General features: G+C 45.6%; 1 pseudogene; it reads left to right on the forward strand.

The window, feature by feature from the left end:
- Positions 1 to 11,170: 11,170 nt before the first annotated feature.
- LOC110258213 lies at positions 11,171 to 14,517 on the forward strand (annotated as a pseudogene).
- Positions 14,518 to 15,912: the final 1,395 nt, after the last annotated feature.

The following is a 15,912-nucleotide window of genomic DNA, read 5'->3' on the forward strand; positions in this document are numbered from 1 at the left end:
CTTTTTACATTCATTTGCTTTTTACTGAAACTGATAATGCTGACATTAACAGGTATTAAGATTCCTGTTCAGTTTTTTTTTTTTCTCTTGCATTCTTCATATCTTATGTGCATTGGGGTTCAGGGTTCTTTATCTATCTATCTATCTATCCATCTCTGTTGATTCATTCATCCATCCATTCTTGGAATTAGTTCCTGTGATTTTGGGGGCAAGTAAGTTCAAAATTGGCAGGATAGACATGCAGGCTAAAACTCGGGGTTTGAAATAAAGACACGATTTGAGTTTGCAGTCTTAAGGCCGAATCTTTTCTTTGGGAAACTTGAGTTTTTGTTCTGAAGACCTTTCACTTGATTTTATGAGGCCTACCTACTTTTGCAAGAGTGGCCTGTTTAAGACCAATTGATTGTAGATGTTAAGCACAGCTACAAAATTTGTTGACACCAACCCCTAGATTAAGCCTGATTAAACAGCTGGATACTAACCGTATTGTTAGGCTGAATAACCTAACCCTGTTGACCCATAAAACTAACAGTCACACGTTGCCAACTCCGTTCTTCTTTTCATGAAAGCTGTGGTGTGGGAACAGTTTAGGATTTAAAGAGAGTGACATCCATAATTTCAGAATGTATTCACTCACCATTGGACTCGGAGTACTGTAATTCCTTTGTAACACATTCTTCAAACACAGTGAAGGAATACAGGATTTCCAACCAACCTCCTTAGGAATACCTAAATTATCTCCCTTCCAGAGCCCAATCTAGCAGATGAAAGAAAATTATACGAAAAGGTTATATATGTCTAGCTTTGGTTCTCTCTAAGAAATAATACAGTTTTAAAGCGGAGAGTATTAAGGATCACATACAAACATTAAGGTCACGTCATAAGTGCCAAATGTCTCCTAGGGTATTCAAATAAGAGTAAAAATTTAGATAAAGACAAGCTCGGTCTGTCATAGTTGAATGTCCGATAATTACAGTCAGATATGCTTATTCAATTATGAGGATATTAGTAAAACGTGTGTAACTTAGTCTGGGGCTTCATTGAAAGCTGCCGGTGGGAAATGAGTCTGGAAGGGTGTTTTCTCAGGTTAGTGCTGTCAACACAGACCATCAGTGACCAGTCAGTGATAGGAATAGACGAGAGCTTTATCTGATGTACACTGAAGACTGTAGCCTAGGAGAGAGAGCCTCAATAAGCATTGGAATTGCGTTTCCACTGAACTACAGAATGTGGGAGGCCTATGCAGGCAAAGATGGCAAAGGTACATAAGCTGTCTGTCAAGCGTTAGGATTAAAGCAAAGTAAGGCTTTTTAAGTGCGGATTGGTTGGGGTCCGAAATGTTTGAATAGTTACACTGATAGGCTTTAGAGAGAGAGCATAAAGTTGCAGCTGGCAGGTGGTAGAAGAGAGTGTTTTGCAAATGGCTGGTGATACTCTTGAGTTTGAGGTAGTTCAGAAAAGTAAAGCTCTCCTTGATGCAGGAACAAGACTGAAACAACCTCCACAATGGCTACCTGTTTTCCACTTTGAATGCCTGAATCAGTTGCTCCATCTCGCAATCTTCTTTTTTTTTTTTTTGTCTTTGTCTTCTGTCTTTTTAGGCCACACCCACTGCATATGGAGGTTCCCAGGCTAGGGGTCCAATTGGAGCTACAGCTCCAGCCTACACCACAGCCCCAGCAACACCAGATCCAAGCCGTGTCTGTGACCTACACCACAGCTCACAGCACCACCAATCCTGAAGCCACTGAGCGAGGCAGGGAGTGAAGCCACAACCTCATGGGCCAGTTGGATTTGTTTCCGCTGTGCCACCCAGGAACTCCCCATCTTGATGTTCTTAGTGCATTATTTCCTTTAGTGGTTAAAGCAGGTGTACAAAGGATGTTTGGCAGGCCATGGGAAAGAGTGTTCTAGTTAGTGTAAAGTTCAGGCCAAATCAGGTGAAATCCAGGATGATTCCTCGTATCTCAACATGAAACATTTCTTCAGTCAGCAGCATGTATACGGATGATCGCATTCAGATACAGGAAAAGTACTTAGGATAATTTTTACATAGGAGAAAACACAGAAACTGGCAGGAATTCAAGCAGGTTAATAAAATTGGTAGCATCAGTGATGCTCTCCACAGTGGTGAGTGGTTATCACCTGAGGTAATAGGGGAACAGCTGTCCAAATACTTAGCATGTTATATTTAAGAAGTTGCTGTTGAACAAAGTGACCCAGTTGTGTATATGTTGTGTGAGTGTGTGAATATATATATATATATATTCCTTCTTTTTCATATTATGTTCCATCATGTTTAACGCAAGAGACAGGACAGAGTTCCCTGTGCTGTACAGTCGGACCCCAGTACTTATCCACTCCAAACTTCATAGTTTGTATACTCCAACCCCAACTCCCCATCCAGCCACTCCCTCCTCTGTCCCCAGCAGCATCCACGAGTCTGTTCTCCACGTGCCCGATCTGTTTCTGTTTTGTAGATGGGGTCATTTTTGCCTATTTGCGGCTGGAGCGTCGCCGGTAGAGCCCTCACCACTTGCATCTCTGATGTGCAGCAGAGTGCAAGATGAAGTTCCTATCCAACTGTTTTGGGTTTACAGAAGAGTGATCCTAGGAATTTTTACAGCCTTTCAAACTAAGCAATGGAGAGTCCCTGTGGTGGCGCAGTGGGTCAGTGATCCAGCTTGTGTCTGTGCCATGGCCAGTTCAATTCCTGGTGCAGTGCAGGGGGTTAAGGATCCAGCATTGCTATAGCTGTGGTGTAGGTTGCTGATAGGGATTGGATTCAGTCCTGGCCTGGGAACTTCCATGTGGTGTGGGGGCAGCCAGAGACAGACAAAGAAAAAAAAAATAACAGTAAAAAACAGAGTAAGAAACTATAGTTGTGTTGCATCTCCCTTCTTGCAAAAGGAAGTTTAGAATGAACATTTTTGAAAGATTTTCTTCTTTTTTTATTTTTTCCTGCAGTACAGCATGGGGATCAATTATTCTTACATGTGTATGTTTTTTCCCACCCTATGTTCTGTTGAAATATGAGTATCTAGACATAGTTCTCAATGCTGCTCAGCAGGGTCTCCTTGTAACTCTGTTCTAAGTAGTGTCTGATACTCCCAAGCTCCCGATGCTCCCACTCCCTCCCTCTCCCTTCGGGCAGCCACATATCTATTCTCCAAGTCCATGATTTTCTTTTCGGTGGAGATGTTCATTTGTGGTGGATATTAGATTCCAGTTATGAGTGCTATCATATGGTATTTGTCTTTGTCTTTCTGGCTCATTTCACTCAGTATGAGAGTCTCTAGTTCCATCCATGTTGCTGCAAATGGCATTATGTCATTCTTTTTTTTTTTTTTTTTGGCGGAGTAGTATTCCATTGTGCATATATACCACATCTTCCGAATCCATTCATCTGTTGATGGACATTTGGGTTGTTTCCATGTCCTGGCTATTGTGAATAGTGTTGCAATGAACATGCGGGTGCATGTGTCTCTCTTAAGAGGAGTTTTGTCTGGATATATGCCCAAGAGTGGGAATGCGGGGTCGTATGCAAGTGCTGTGTATAGATTTCCAAGGTATCTCCAAACTGTTCTCCATAGTGGCTGTACCAGTTCACATTCCCACCAACAGTGCAGGCGGGTTCCCTTTTGTCCACACCCCCTCCAGCACTTGTTATTTGTGGGCTTATGAGTGATGGCCATTGTGACTGGTGTGAGGTGGTATCTCCTGGTAGTTTTGATTTGCATTTCTCTTACAATCAGCGATGTGGAGCATTTTTTCATGTGTTTGCTGGCCATCTGTATATCTTCCTTGGAGAAATGTCTATTCAGGTCTTTTGCCCATTTTTCCATTGATTGATTGGCTTTTTTGCTGTTGAGTTGTATAAGCTGCTTATATATTCTAGAGATTAAGCCCTTGTCGGATGCATCATTGAAAGTATTTTCTCCCATTCTGTAAGTTGTCTTTTTGTTTTCTTTTGGGTTTCCTTTGATGTGCAAAAGCTTGTCAGTTTGATGAGGTCTCATGTGTTTACTTTTGCTCTTATTTTGATTGCTTTGGGAGACTGACCTGAGAAAACATTCATGGTGCTGATGTCAGAGAGTGTTTTGCCTGTGTTCTCTTCTAGGAGCTTGATGGTGTCCTGTCTTATATTTAAGTCTTTCAGCCATTTGGGTTTATTTTTGTGCATGGTGTGAGGGTGTGTTCCAGTTTCACTGCTTTGCATGCAGGTGTCCAGGTTTCCCAGCCATGCTTGCTGAATAGACTTTCTTTTTCCCATTTTATGTTCTTGCCTCCCCTGCCAAAGCTTAATTGACCATAGGTGTCAGGTTTATTTCCGGGTTCTCTATTCTGTTCCTTGGTCTGTCTGTCTGTTTTGACACCAGTACACACTGTTTTGCTGACTGTGGCTTTGTAGTATTTCTTGAAGTCTGGAATGGTATGCCTCCTGCTTGGTTTTTGTTTCTCAGGATTGCTTTGGCGATTCTGGGTCTTTTGTGGTTCCATCTAAATGTTTGGATTGTTTGTTGTAGTTCTGTGAAAAATGTCATAGGTAATTTGATAGGGATAGCATTGAATCTGTAGATTGCTTTGGGTAACATGGCCATTTTTACAATATTGATTTTTCCAGTCCATGAACATGGACTATCTTTCCATTTCTTTACATCTTGTTTGATTTCTTTGATTGAAGTTTTATAGGTCTTGGCATATAGGTCCTTACCTCTTTAGTCAGATGTATTCTGAGGTATTTGATTTTGGGAGGTGCAATCTTAAAAGGTATTGTATTTTTGTATTCCTGTATTCCTTTTCTAATATTTCATTGCTGGTATACGGAAAGGTGGCTGATTTCTGAAGGTTAATCTTATATCCTGCCACTTTGCTGAATTTATTAATCAGTGCAAGTAGTTTCTGGGTTGAGTCCTTAGGGTTTTCTATGTATAGTATCATGTCGTCTGCATCCAGTGACAGTTTGATCTCTTCTCTTCCTATATGGATGCCTTTTATTTCTTTTGTTTGTCTAATTGCTGTGGCTAGGACTTCCAAAACTGTGTTGAGTCGCAGTGGTGAGAGTGGGCATCCGTGTCTTGTTCCAGATTTGAGTGAGAAGGCTTTCGGCTTTTCCCATTGAGTATTATATTTGTGTGGGGTTGTCATAAATGGGTTGATTATGTTCAGGAATGTTCCCTCTACACCCACTTTGGCGAGGGTCTTGATCATGAATGGATGTTGGACTTTGTCAAATGCTTTTTCTGCATCTATTGAGATGATCGTATGATTTTTGACATCTTTTGTTAATGTGGTGTATGACGTTGATTGATTTGCGTATGTTGAACCATCCTTGTGAACCTGGGATGAACCCTACCTGGTCATGGTGTATACATTTTTGGATGTGTTGTTGGATTTGGTTGGCTAAGATTTTGTCGAGAATTTTTGCATCTATGTCCATCAAAGATATTGGCCGATAGTTTTCTTTTTTGGTGTTATCTTTGTCTGGTTATGGAATAGAAGATTTTCTAAATGGCTAAAGCATTTTTTTTTTCCTTCTCAACCTTACTTTCCAGTATAATTTAACTGATTCTAAATCCTTTCCAAAGATTTCAACTGCATAAAGTAGTTATTATATAGATAATTTGTGCCTTTGCTTTGTGCTTAGGGCCACAATTCTGTGTGTTTTGTTTATAACATACTTTTTCCAGCTTTGCTCCTCTAGGATCGAATTTGTCATCACAAGAATTTTTGCTACTTTCACCATTTTCCCTATCCTAGCTATAGAAGCTAAGCTTTACACAGATTACCTCATTGATTTACGCATCATGCCACATTTTAAAACATGTATTTTACCAGTAGAAACTAAGCCCTGAATCGTTAGGGGTTAAATGACTAGCCCAGTAAATACACAGCCAAAAAATAAAAGACCTGAATGAATTCCAGTGCTTAGTACCATTTATAGAATCAAATCTGCAAAAATTTTACGAACACCTCCACACCTCCATCTCGTTAATGCTGTTACCTTTAGTGGTATCATTATGGATTTGTCTTACTGTGGTTATTTCGAGTGACTGTTACACTTTTCAGTATTTTATAAAGTTCCTAAATTGAGTGTATATTCCTCTATAATATATATGTTAGATTAAGGCATACTGAGGTAGTAAAAGGATATTTTTGCTCTGTCAACATTAAAATCCATGCTCTTTATATATCATATCTACATAATTATTCCACTTACATTTAATATCTTTGTGATTTATAAGAACCGATTGGTTACTTATCTTTAGATCCGTGCTTCATTGCTTCTATGATACATACAGAGACATGTACTAGATTGCCATAAGTAGCCAAAAGTCACCCACATTTTCCTTGCTTTCTTCCTTTATTCCAACACTCTCACAGTGGGAAGACATGAGCAAAAGGGAGAGAAGAATGATCGTAGATAGGTAAATTAGCTGATCGATAACTTTGTATTTGAAGATTATATATGTATATATTAAACTAGTTTGGCAAAAACACTTGACATTTGACTCTGAAGAAGCAAGCATTCAGTGAATTGTTAGGGTGGTGCTGTATATTAGAAATTATAAGCCCTGATTTGTTAGGTAGAGTGAGGCAGTCCCTAATTGAACCCTGGTGGTCAGTTCACTGTGGTATTACAGCAAGTGATCAATGTAGAGCCCTTGTGATCTTGCTCTATAGAGAACACTGAGTTGAACAGTTAATCCACCTGAAACCTGGTCTCTAATGCCCCTGCAGTTCAACTTAATGAAGACATCTATTTTCCTGATGAGTCATGAGATACAAACTCTGTAGAGGTAAAGAGACCGTTTTTCAGAAAATGTTGTGAAATATGAATGTGGGAAAGAGTAAGATTAATTCTGACCAGAGGCCTAGAAAGACGCAACGGAGAAGTCAACTTTGGGTCGTCCTTGAAAATAACGAAAATGTCTATGTGTATTTTATTCTTGAAGATCAAGAATAGTGATAAAGTCTTTCCCAAGAGAACTGCTAACTGTTTTAGATAAAGCAAGTACAGTAAGCCAAAAAGGTTGCTATCAGATGATATACAGAAGAATGAAGGGGTGGAAGCGGTGGCTTATGGAAGTAAAACCCACGGCTAATTCACATCAACCATGACGCACAAATCTTCCAAGTTCAACAAGGCTGTAGTGGTCCATTCATTAAACGGTTTTGATGGCTTTTGGAGACTCATGAAATATATAAATTTGAATTTCATTGAGAAACTCCTAAATGCCGTCATGCAGATTTATTACAGCTGGGCATATTATTAAGACTAGCCCAGATGAGTGGTCTGTGTAGAACTTCAAGCTACTGACATGTACATCTTGTAGGCTGCTGTACACGCAAGAGTTGACTACTTTAGTGAACCCCCCAAAATGAGTATTCCTTTATTGCTACCTTAAAAGTTTCTCTTTTAAACATCCCTCTAGGTCTGAATCAATGGTCTGTATAGTTTGCTCTTAAGCTCAGGTGTTCTTTCCTTTAGAAAATGGTTATGATCAGGAGTTCCCGTCGTGGCGCAGTGGTTAACCAATCTGACTAGGAACCATGAGGTTGCGGGTTCAGTCCCTGCCCTTGCTCAGTGGGTTAACGATCCCACGTTGCCGTGAGCCTTGGTGTAGGTTGCAGATGTGACTCGGATCCCACGTTGCTATGGCTCTGGCATAGGCCGGAGGCTACAGGTCCAATTTGACCCCTAGCCTGGGAACCTCCATATGCCGCGGGAGTGGCCCAGGAAACAGCAAAAAAGACACACACACACACACACACACACACAAAATGTTTTATGATCAGAAGCCCTGCCCCAACCATTATGGAATAGATTAGAATGGGTTAAATAGCTTCCTCTTCTTTAAAGTCCTACAATCTGGGGATAAAGGCAGATTTTATTCTTTCCTAGTTAATGTTCCATTATTAATTTTCCCCTTAACATGTTGCACTGTGAGATGCTCCAGTACAATGCTGAGTGGAAGTGGTAAGAGTGGTAAGGTCTTTTTCCTGATCTTAAGGATAAAGTTATTTGGCCTCGCATCATTAAATATGATTTAACTCTAGCTTTCCCATATTCTGTTCCACATTTTCATATCTCTAGGTTAGTTTATGCAGGATTTTCATCATAAATCAGTGCTCGATTTTGTCAAATGTTTTATTTCAACTCAGTTCTTTGTTATTTTTTTTTTAACAGCATTCATGGACATTGATTTTCCATGGTCACTTCCAAATAGTATCAACGCCTTAGGCAGGACCATGGAGCTGGTTTGGAGTAGGTTAAGGTGGGAGGTGTTCTAACAAAAGTGGTAGCAACACTTTTCACAAGGATCGGGAAGATTTTCTCTAAAGACTACTTCTAAATGTCTTTTTTGCCTATAGTGCACTATGTCTTTAGCATATGTTTTTCTCTAGCGTCTCCTCTTTCATTTCTAATTTTTTTGAATTTTCTCTTTTTCTTAGTCTAAGTTTTTTTAAAATCATAGTTGATTATAACATTGTGTCAGTTTTTTCTATACAGCATAGTGTATACACACACACACCCATACACATATATACACATATGCATTCTTTTTTCTCATACTCTCTTCCATCATGTTCTATCCCAAGAGACTGGATATAATTCCCTGTGCTATCCATAGGACCTCATTGCTTATCCATCCTAAATGTAGTAGTTTGCATTTCCCAACCCCAAACTCCCCAAGTATTCCACTCCCTCCCACAACCCCCTTGGCAACCACAAGTCTGTTCCAAGTGTCTGTGAGAGTGTTTCTCCTTAATATATCGGTTCATTCATGCCATATTTGAGAATGAGTAGTCATTATATTTATCTTTCCAAACAGTTCTTTTATTGCTTTGTTGTTGTTGTTGTGTTGTTTGACTGGTTGGTTGGTTATGGCTGTCTCGTTCTATTTCATTTTTCCCATGTTGATCTTTTATATTTCCTTCCTTCCTTTCTAAGCTTGGGCTTAGCTGTTCCTGTTTCTGATTCCTTGAAAGCAACTTCAAAGAATTGAAATGTTCAGGTATTTAATGGAGATTTTTTTCTTTCTTTCTTCTTTCTTACATAAAAAACAAAGCAAAACAAAACAAACTTTTTAGGGCCACCCCTCAGCATATGGAGTCTCCCAGGCTAGGGGTCCAGTCGGAGCTATAGCTGCCAGCCTACACCACAGCCAAAGCAATGCCAGATCCGAGCCATATCTGTGACCTATGCCATGGCTCAGGGCACCATGGATCCTTAACCCACTGAGTAGGCTGGGATCGAACGTGCAAACTCATGGTTCCTAGTCGGATTTGTATCCACTGTTCCATGACGGGAACCCCAAGATGTTTTCTTCTTAACATTTGCTTGTATCAATATAAAATTCCTTGTAGGAACTGCTTTTGTAGCATCCTCTATGTTTTGGTATATTGCGTTTCTGTTTTCATTTGTTTGGAGGTTATTTTGTTGTAAATCTTGGATTTCTTATTTGACCCATTGGTAGTTCCGAGTTGTGTTGTTTAGTTTCTGTATGTTTGTAAACTTTCCAGCATTCCTCTTGTTGTTTTTTAGTGTCTTATCCATCATGGGTGAACAAGTTGCTATAGTTTTAAATCTTTTAAAATTTGTGAAAGTTTAACATGATGTGGCTCATGATATGATCTATCCTAAAGAATGTGCTCTGTGCACTTGAGAAGAGTGTTTGTTGTTCTGTTGCGTAGAAATAGCTATGTACGCCTGTTAGGACCATTTGTCTAATTTATAGTTACCATACTCTGCTTTGGCGCTCGAGCTTAATTTTTCCTACATAGGTGCAGTGTGTGTCCTTTGGCCAACATATGCTCATTTCTCCCACCTCTCTGCCCTGGTGAGCTCTGTTCTAGTCTTTGCTTCTATGTATTCAACTTTTGGATCCTATAAATGAGTGAGATCATTCTATCTTTTTGTGTTTGGTTTATGTGATTTAGCAGGTCTTCCAGGTTCATCTGTTTTGCTGCAAGTGGCCGGATCTCTTGGGCATTTAAGGCTGGATAATACACACACACACACACACACACACATTGTTATCCATTCATCTGTTGTTGGGCACTTACCTGGTTTTCTTATATTGGTTACGGTGAATGTTCCTGCAGTGAACATGGGAGTGCAGATATCATTTTGAAGTACTGATTTCATTTCCTTCAGTTTGAAATTGCTGTATCCTATGGTATTTTTTTTTTTCTTTAACTTTTTGAGGAATCTCCATGCTGGTTTCCACCATGGCTGTACTAATTTACATTCGAATGAGATGACCTCATTTGGTTTCTTTTAACCATTCAGATGGAATCATCTGAATGATTACAAGTCATGTAGTCAAATGAGGGAACAAGTAATCGGTCCTTTGGAAGTTTTAAAACTGTGGGGCACCAAAGACTATATTTTGGTCGAATATATTAGACTATTTACCTATCTATCTATGTAAAGATAGTGTTTTATTTGTGTTCTTTTCTGAATCCTCTAAACATTTTAACATACAGACATGTAGTACATGTTTCTCCACTTTCTCATATTTCAACGTAGATAAAAATACAAAGATGATGAATCATTCATCATATGGAGATTATGTTTAACATGTCTTAACATGTTACTTAGGTCTATTTCAGATTTGGAAAGTGTTGTAAAATCAAGTACAGTACATCCCACTGAGGTTCCCCTTTTGTCTTCATTGATAGCCTCATCCCCTGCCTGTGTAGCATTATCCTAAAGTTGACATTCTCCAAGCATTTTTATGATATAGGTATATGTGTCTGTATCTACCTATGTGATTATTTTCACTCAAGTATATCTGGCGCATGCACATTTGTTTGGGGGTTTTATTTATGACTGTTTGTTATTATTATTTATTCTGGGGCTACCCTTGCTTGCGGAGTCGCGGTGTCTGCAGCAGCTGCGGTGACTGCAGGAGGCAACCTGTGGAGCGGAGGTTGATAGCCAGTGTTAGGGACCTTGGGTCTGTGGGCTGGTGCTTCCAGGGGCAGGGGCAGCGCTGCTGGGCTGTGGCTGCAGGGCCTTGTGCTGTACTTGGTGCCCGCGGGGGTGGCGGTTACGCTGGCCTGGCTAGCTGTGGGGGCGACCGCGGTCTGGTGGGGCCTGCGCCGCGAGCCCCCGAGGTTCACGCGCTTCCGAACCTCGCTGGTTCGGAAGGCGCGCTCCATGGAACACTGCTCACTTGCCTCCGGCGTAGTCAGCAGTAAACGGAAGTCTCCTAGAGCCTCCGCGCCTCTTCCAAGGACTTGGACCCGCGCTCATCTGTTCCTCATGGGCAACTACCTAGGCAAGCCCGCCCCCCGCAGCCTGCCTCCACCTCGGAGGCCAGGGACCTGCGGGAGAGGCCTGGCCGCCGCCCGCCACTCGCCCCACGCCACCAGCTCCATCAGGCCATACCCCCGGGTTCATACTCACCCCTCCTACCCACTCCTCTCCCGACCCTCTAGGAGGACGGCCCTCCGGGGTTGTGGCCCTGTAGCACATCGGTTTGTAATAACACCTCGAAGGAGATACCCAATCCAGCAGGCCCACTATGCCTCGCTGGGGGTCCTTCCCACAGTGTGCTGGAATAGTTGTCACAGGAAGACTGTGCTCTTGCTCGCAATTCCAAAGTGGTGTGCAGCCCAGTGAGAGTGAGGATTGCTCCTCCGGATAGCAAGTGGATTCGTCCCCCGCTATCAGAGCAGAGTAGCAGCTCAACCGTGTCCTCCCCATCAGCTAGTGCCCCAGACCATGTGCAAAGGAGACTGTGCTGAGTGCCCTCAGAGCGAGGAAGAAAAGGACGGTGAGGAGGAAGACCAAATACTGGCTGATGGCCCCGAAGAAAAGAGAAGGCGCCAGGACAGCAGTGGACGTGGACATTCAGCATTTGAGCCGCTGGCGGCCAGTGGAATCCCTGCCTCTTTGTGCCTAAGCCTGGGTCTCTGAAGAGAGGTCTCAGTCCCCAGAGCTCAGATGCCCACTTAAATAAGAGGTCACGCACCTCTTCTCTGAGCTCCTTGACCAGCACGTACTCAGGCGGCGTGCCCATCTCCAGGCGCAATGCCATCACCAGTTCTTACAGTTCTACTGGAGGTCTCTCTCAGCTGCGGAAGAGGAGTGGTCCTAGGTCATCCCCTTCTCCAGGCCAGCTTCGTCCTGCTCTCAGGCTCTAGCGAGGCCAGCAAAGGAAATAAGAGAAGAGGAACTTTCTCATCATTCGGCTTCTTCAACTGCATTCACAACAGACAAGGAGTCCCAGGGAGCAGAAGTTGCCGATACACCCACAAGGGAGAAACAGGACTCGTGGAGTTCTCCACCAACACCTGGCAGCTCAGGGCCGCGTAAGGGAAGGTACAGCTGCTGCGGTCCTGGCGAGGGGAGCAGCTGACCTTGCCTCCACCTCCCCAGCTTGGGTATTCAGTCACTGCGGAAGACTTAGACTTGGAAAAGAAAGCTTTGTCACAATGGTTCAGCGAGATCTTGGAGGATAAGACTGATACTGCCTTGAGCGCTGTCCCTGAGAACCACCTACCAGTCAGCCTCCGGTCTCTCTCAGCCTGCCTACTGCTGGGACTCCTGCCACCGAAACCTCCCTCCCAGCCCCAAGCCCTAGCCCACTGTTGAAGAGCTTGAAGAAGCAGCAGGATTCCCAGGCCTACCATCGCCCCCCAAGTCTGCTGGCATGGCAAGCCCTGTGGCCCATTCGCCTCCGAAGACACCCAGCCCTCTGGCCCCTCTTGGCTCTTCACAGTCAGGGCCTCTTGCGGGCACCTCCTCGGACTGCAAACCTACAGCCTTTTCTGTGGCGGCACCCTTACCCCCGCTTCTTCCACAGGACCAGTCACTGACACCAAGTACCTCCAGCCCCTGAGGCTGAGACGTCTGCCAACTCCCAAGCCTTGTCGGCCCCCCCTCCCCCTCCCAAGCAGAACATTCCTTGTGGAATGCTGGGGCACCTCACCTGCTAAGCCTCCTGCCTCTGCAGCTCCTGCTGTGTCTTCACCATCTCCCGTGCTCGATCCCATTTTTTGGCCCCCTCCTAAAAGCAAGAACGAGGGCCCTTGCCCTCTAGCCCTTCCAAGGTCCCAGCCACCACATCTTCCAGCTCAGCCCTCCCCGCAAGTACCCGCAGCCCGTCCCGCACTTTTAAACCTGGCTTTCACACCAGGGAGGCCCTGCATCCGTGCCCATAGTAACTCCCTTCTTCAAGCAGGCAGCTCCTCCAGCCGGTGCTATGAGCGCCCCTCTTCCCTGGCCAGACCCGTGCCACCTCTGCAGTGGCTGCTGCGACCACAGCTGGCACCTCCGTAGACTCTGCTCTGAAGCCCGTGTTCAGCTTCCGTGTGAGCAGCATGACCAGCACCCTGAGCAGCGTGACTAGCACCACCGCTTCCACCTCCCAGCCCGTCCTCTTTGGGACTCCTCTGCCTCTGGTGGCAGCTTCACAAACCCAGCTGTGGGTTCCAGCTCCATAGTCCAGCTTGGTAAGCCTCCCACCATGCCTCCTTCAAGAGCAGTCACCAGCTTTGGCCAGTCCCTTCCGGTGCCCCTCAGGCAGTGGCCAGCAGCAGCAGCAGCAGCAGCAGCAGCGCTAGACTGCTGGCTTTAGTGATTTGGGCAGCAGCCTTCCAGCCTCTGCCCCAGCCCACCAGCCAGGCACGCTGACATTCAGTAGCACCCCCCGCCCAGCCATCAGCGTTCCTTTGGCTCAAGTGCCAAGCCAGGATCCAACGCCCAGCCAGGTTTGGGGCCACTGATGGGCAGCAGCAGTGGGCTGCCAAGCCATCCCTTGTCCCCAGCTTGTGCAGCTCTTCACGTTGGGAAACTCTGCAGCCCCCGCCCGACTGCCACTCCAGCCACAGCCCAGCCAGCCATTTGGCAGCACCACACAGTCCACTCTTGGTGGCCTGAAAGCCACAGCCTCTGCCTCGGGCACCCTTGCCGGCCCCAGCCAGCCTTTGGCAGCACCACAGCCGTTTTCTCCTTTGGTGCAGCCACCACCTCTGGCTTTGGAGCTACAGCCCAGACCACCGGCAGTGGGGCCAGTCGCTCCAGTAGCACGACACCATCTCCCTTCACATTTGGGGGATGGGCAGCCCCACCCTCTGGCAGCAGAGGCTTTGGGCTCAGTGTGGCTTCGCCAGGCACCAGCTCTGCCTCAGGAGCCTTTGCTCCGGAGCAGGACAGAGTGGGACCGCTGGCAGCACGACTCCTTTTGTGGGAGGCTTGAGTCAGAAGAGCCTGGGTGCACCCAGCCAGAACACATCCTTTGGCCTCAATGTGGCCTGCACTGCAGAGAGCAACCTGTGTTTGGAGGCGCCTCCACGCCCACCTTTGGTCAGAGCACCCCTGGCCCTGGGGTGGGCACATCAGGCAGCAGCCTCTCCTTTGGGGCGTCCTCAACACCCATCCAGGGCTTTGTTAGAAAAGGACCTTCCTTTTCCATTGGTGCGGGACCCAAGCCCCCAGGGGCTTGGCAACAGCTACAGGCCCGGAGGCAGCACATAGCAAGAAGTAGCCCCTGGCCCTAACCCCCCCCCCCACTCCCCCTCACCCCTCCTGCCAACAACTGGACCTTGGCACCTGCCAGAAAGAGCCTCTCACCTTCTAGTTCCATGAAGCTGAGATCTCTGAACCAGTCTGGCTTCAGCCATGAGTCAGGGGGCGGGGGGAGTGGCAGGTGCAGAGGCTGCTCCGTGTCTTGCAGGAAGCAGAAGGCCCAGGCCTCTGGGGGGATGGAAGGCAGGAAGGGTGGCCGGGCCGAAGCCTGTGACCTTACTTGAACAGTTGCGCTGGTGAGGCTGGCGAGAACTGAAGAAACGGCTGAACATATCGCCTGCTTCCTTCCCTGAGGCTCGCGTGGTATATATGCTTAGTGAGGCAGCTCCCTTGCCAGCGTTTCCCTGAGAGCCAGCTCTGCTGGAGAGTGGGAGGTAGAGACCTCACCCCTTGCATCCTGATATGCATTTGATGGGCTTGGGGAAGCGCTTATCCCTATAGCTTTACCTTGCTGGCTTGCTATGAAAGGTGCGTCTCCCCATCTTGTCCCATTAGAGGACTCAGGGTCTCCATTCCTGCTGCTTCGTCCGTCACCGACTGCTTGCAGGATCAATTCCTTTGAAATGATCCTGAGTCTAGCTTGCCTTGGATACCCCAGTGGTGCTGCCCTCAGTCGGAGCCTCTGTTTCATCGCCACCCTCTCTGCAGTTGGCCCCACGAGCTTGGTGGCTCAGGACTGTTAGCCTGGCAGATGGAGGGGTGACCTGTCACTCTGGGAGAGGGAAGCTCTTGGAACAGGCAGGATGCCCACCACTGCTTTCAGCTGCCTCCTTGTCCACCTTCCCTGTTGGCCTCACTGGACTTATCTACCTCCCGGGATCACATGTTTAAGCCTTATTCTGTATTACTTTATCGGATGCTCATGTCCATTGCTCTTAGAGTCGAGATTGATGGAATAATTGAATTGTATGAGTGGCGGCACGTTGGTAATGCTGGACGGAACTGTTTAAGTTTCTGGGGCCTCGCTATTTGAATGTGGAAAGTAGCACCACTTGATGGCTCCAAGTGCTGAGTCTTGACTTTCAGTTGGTGTTTTGATCTTCAGGGCTGGCGGCCTAGGTGGATGGGGCCACTTTTTTTCTTTGCCCATCTACCTAACCTCACGGCAGGCTAGATCACCCATCGTATAAGTTAGAAAGCGTTTAAGTAATAAGCAACATTTTAAAACCGTATCTTACTTCCCCCCGCCCCTTCCTTTCTTCTTCCTTTTTTCCGAAACCACGTACCCCAGGCCCAAGAGCCTGGCTGCCACGCCTATCCTCTTTGGGAGAAGCATGAGTGCGTGTGTCGAAGTGAAAAGAAAAACATCCTTAAACATTTCCAACCAGATTAAAATAGTTATTTTTGTGTTTAAGCTAAATTGCCTT

Source organism: Sus scrofa, unplaced genomic scaffold, assembly GCF_000003025.6.
Source record: "Sus scrofa isolate TJ Tabasco breed Duroc unplaced genomic scaffold, Sscrofa11.1 Contig157, whole genome shotgun sequence".
Taxonomy (NCBI): Eukaryota; Metazoa; Chordata; class Mammalia; order Artiodactyla; family Suidae; genus Sus; species Sus scrofa.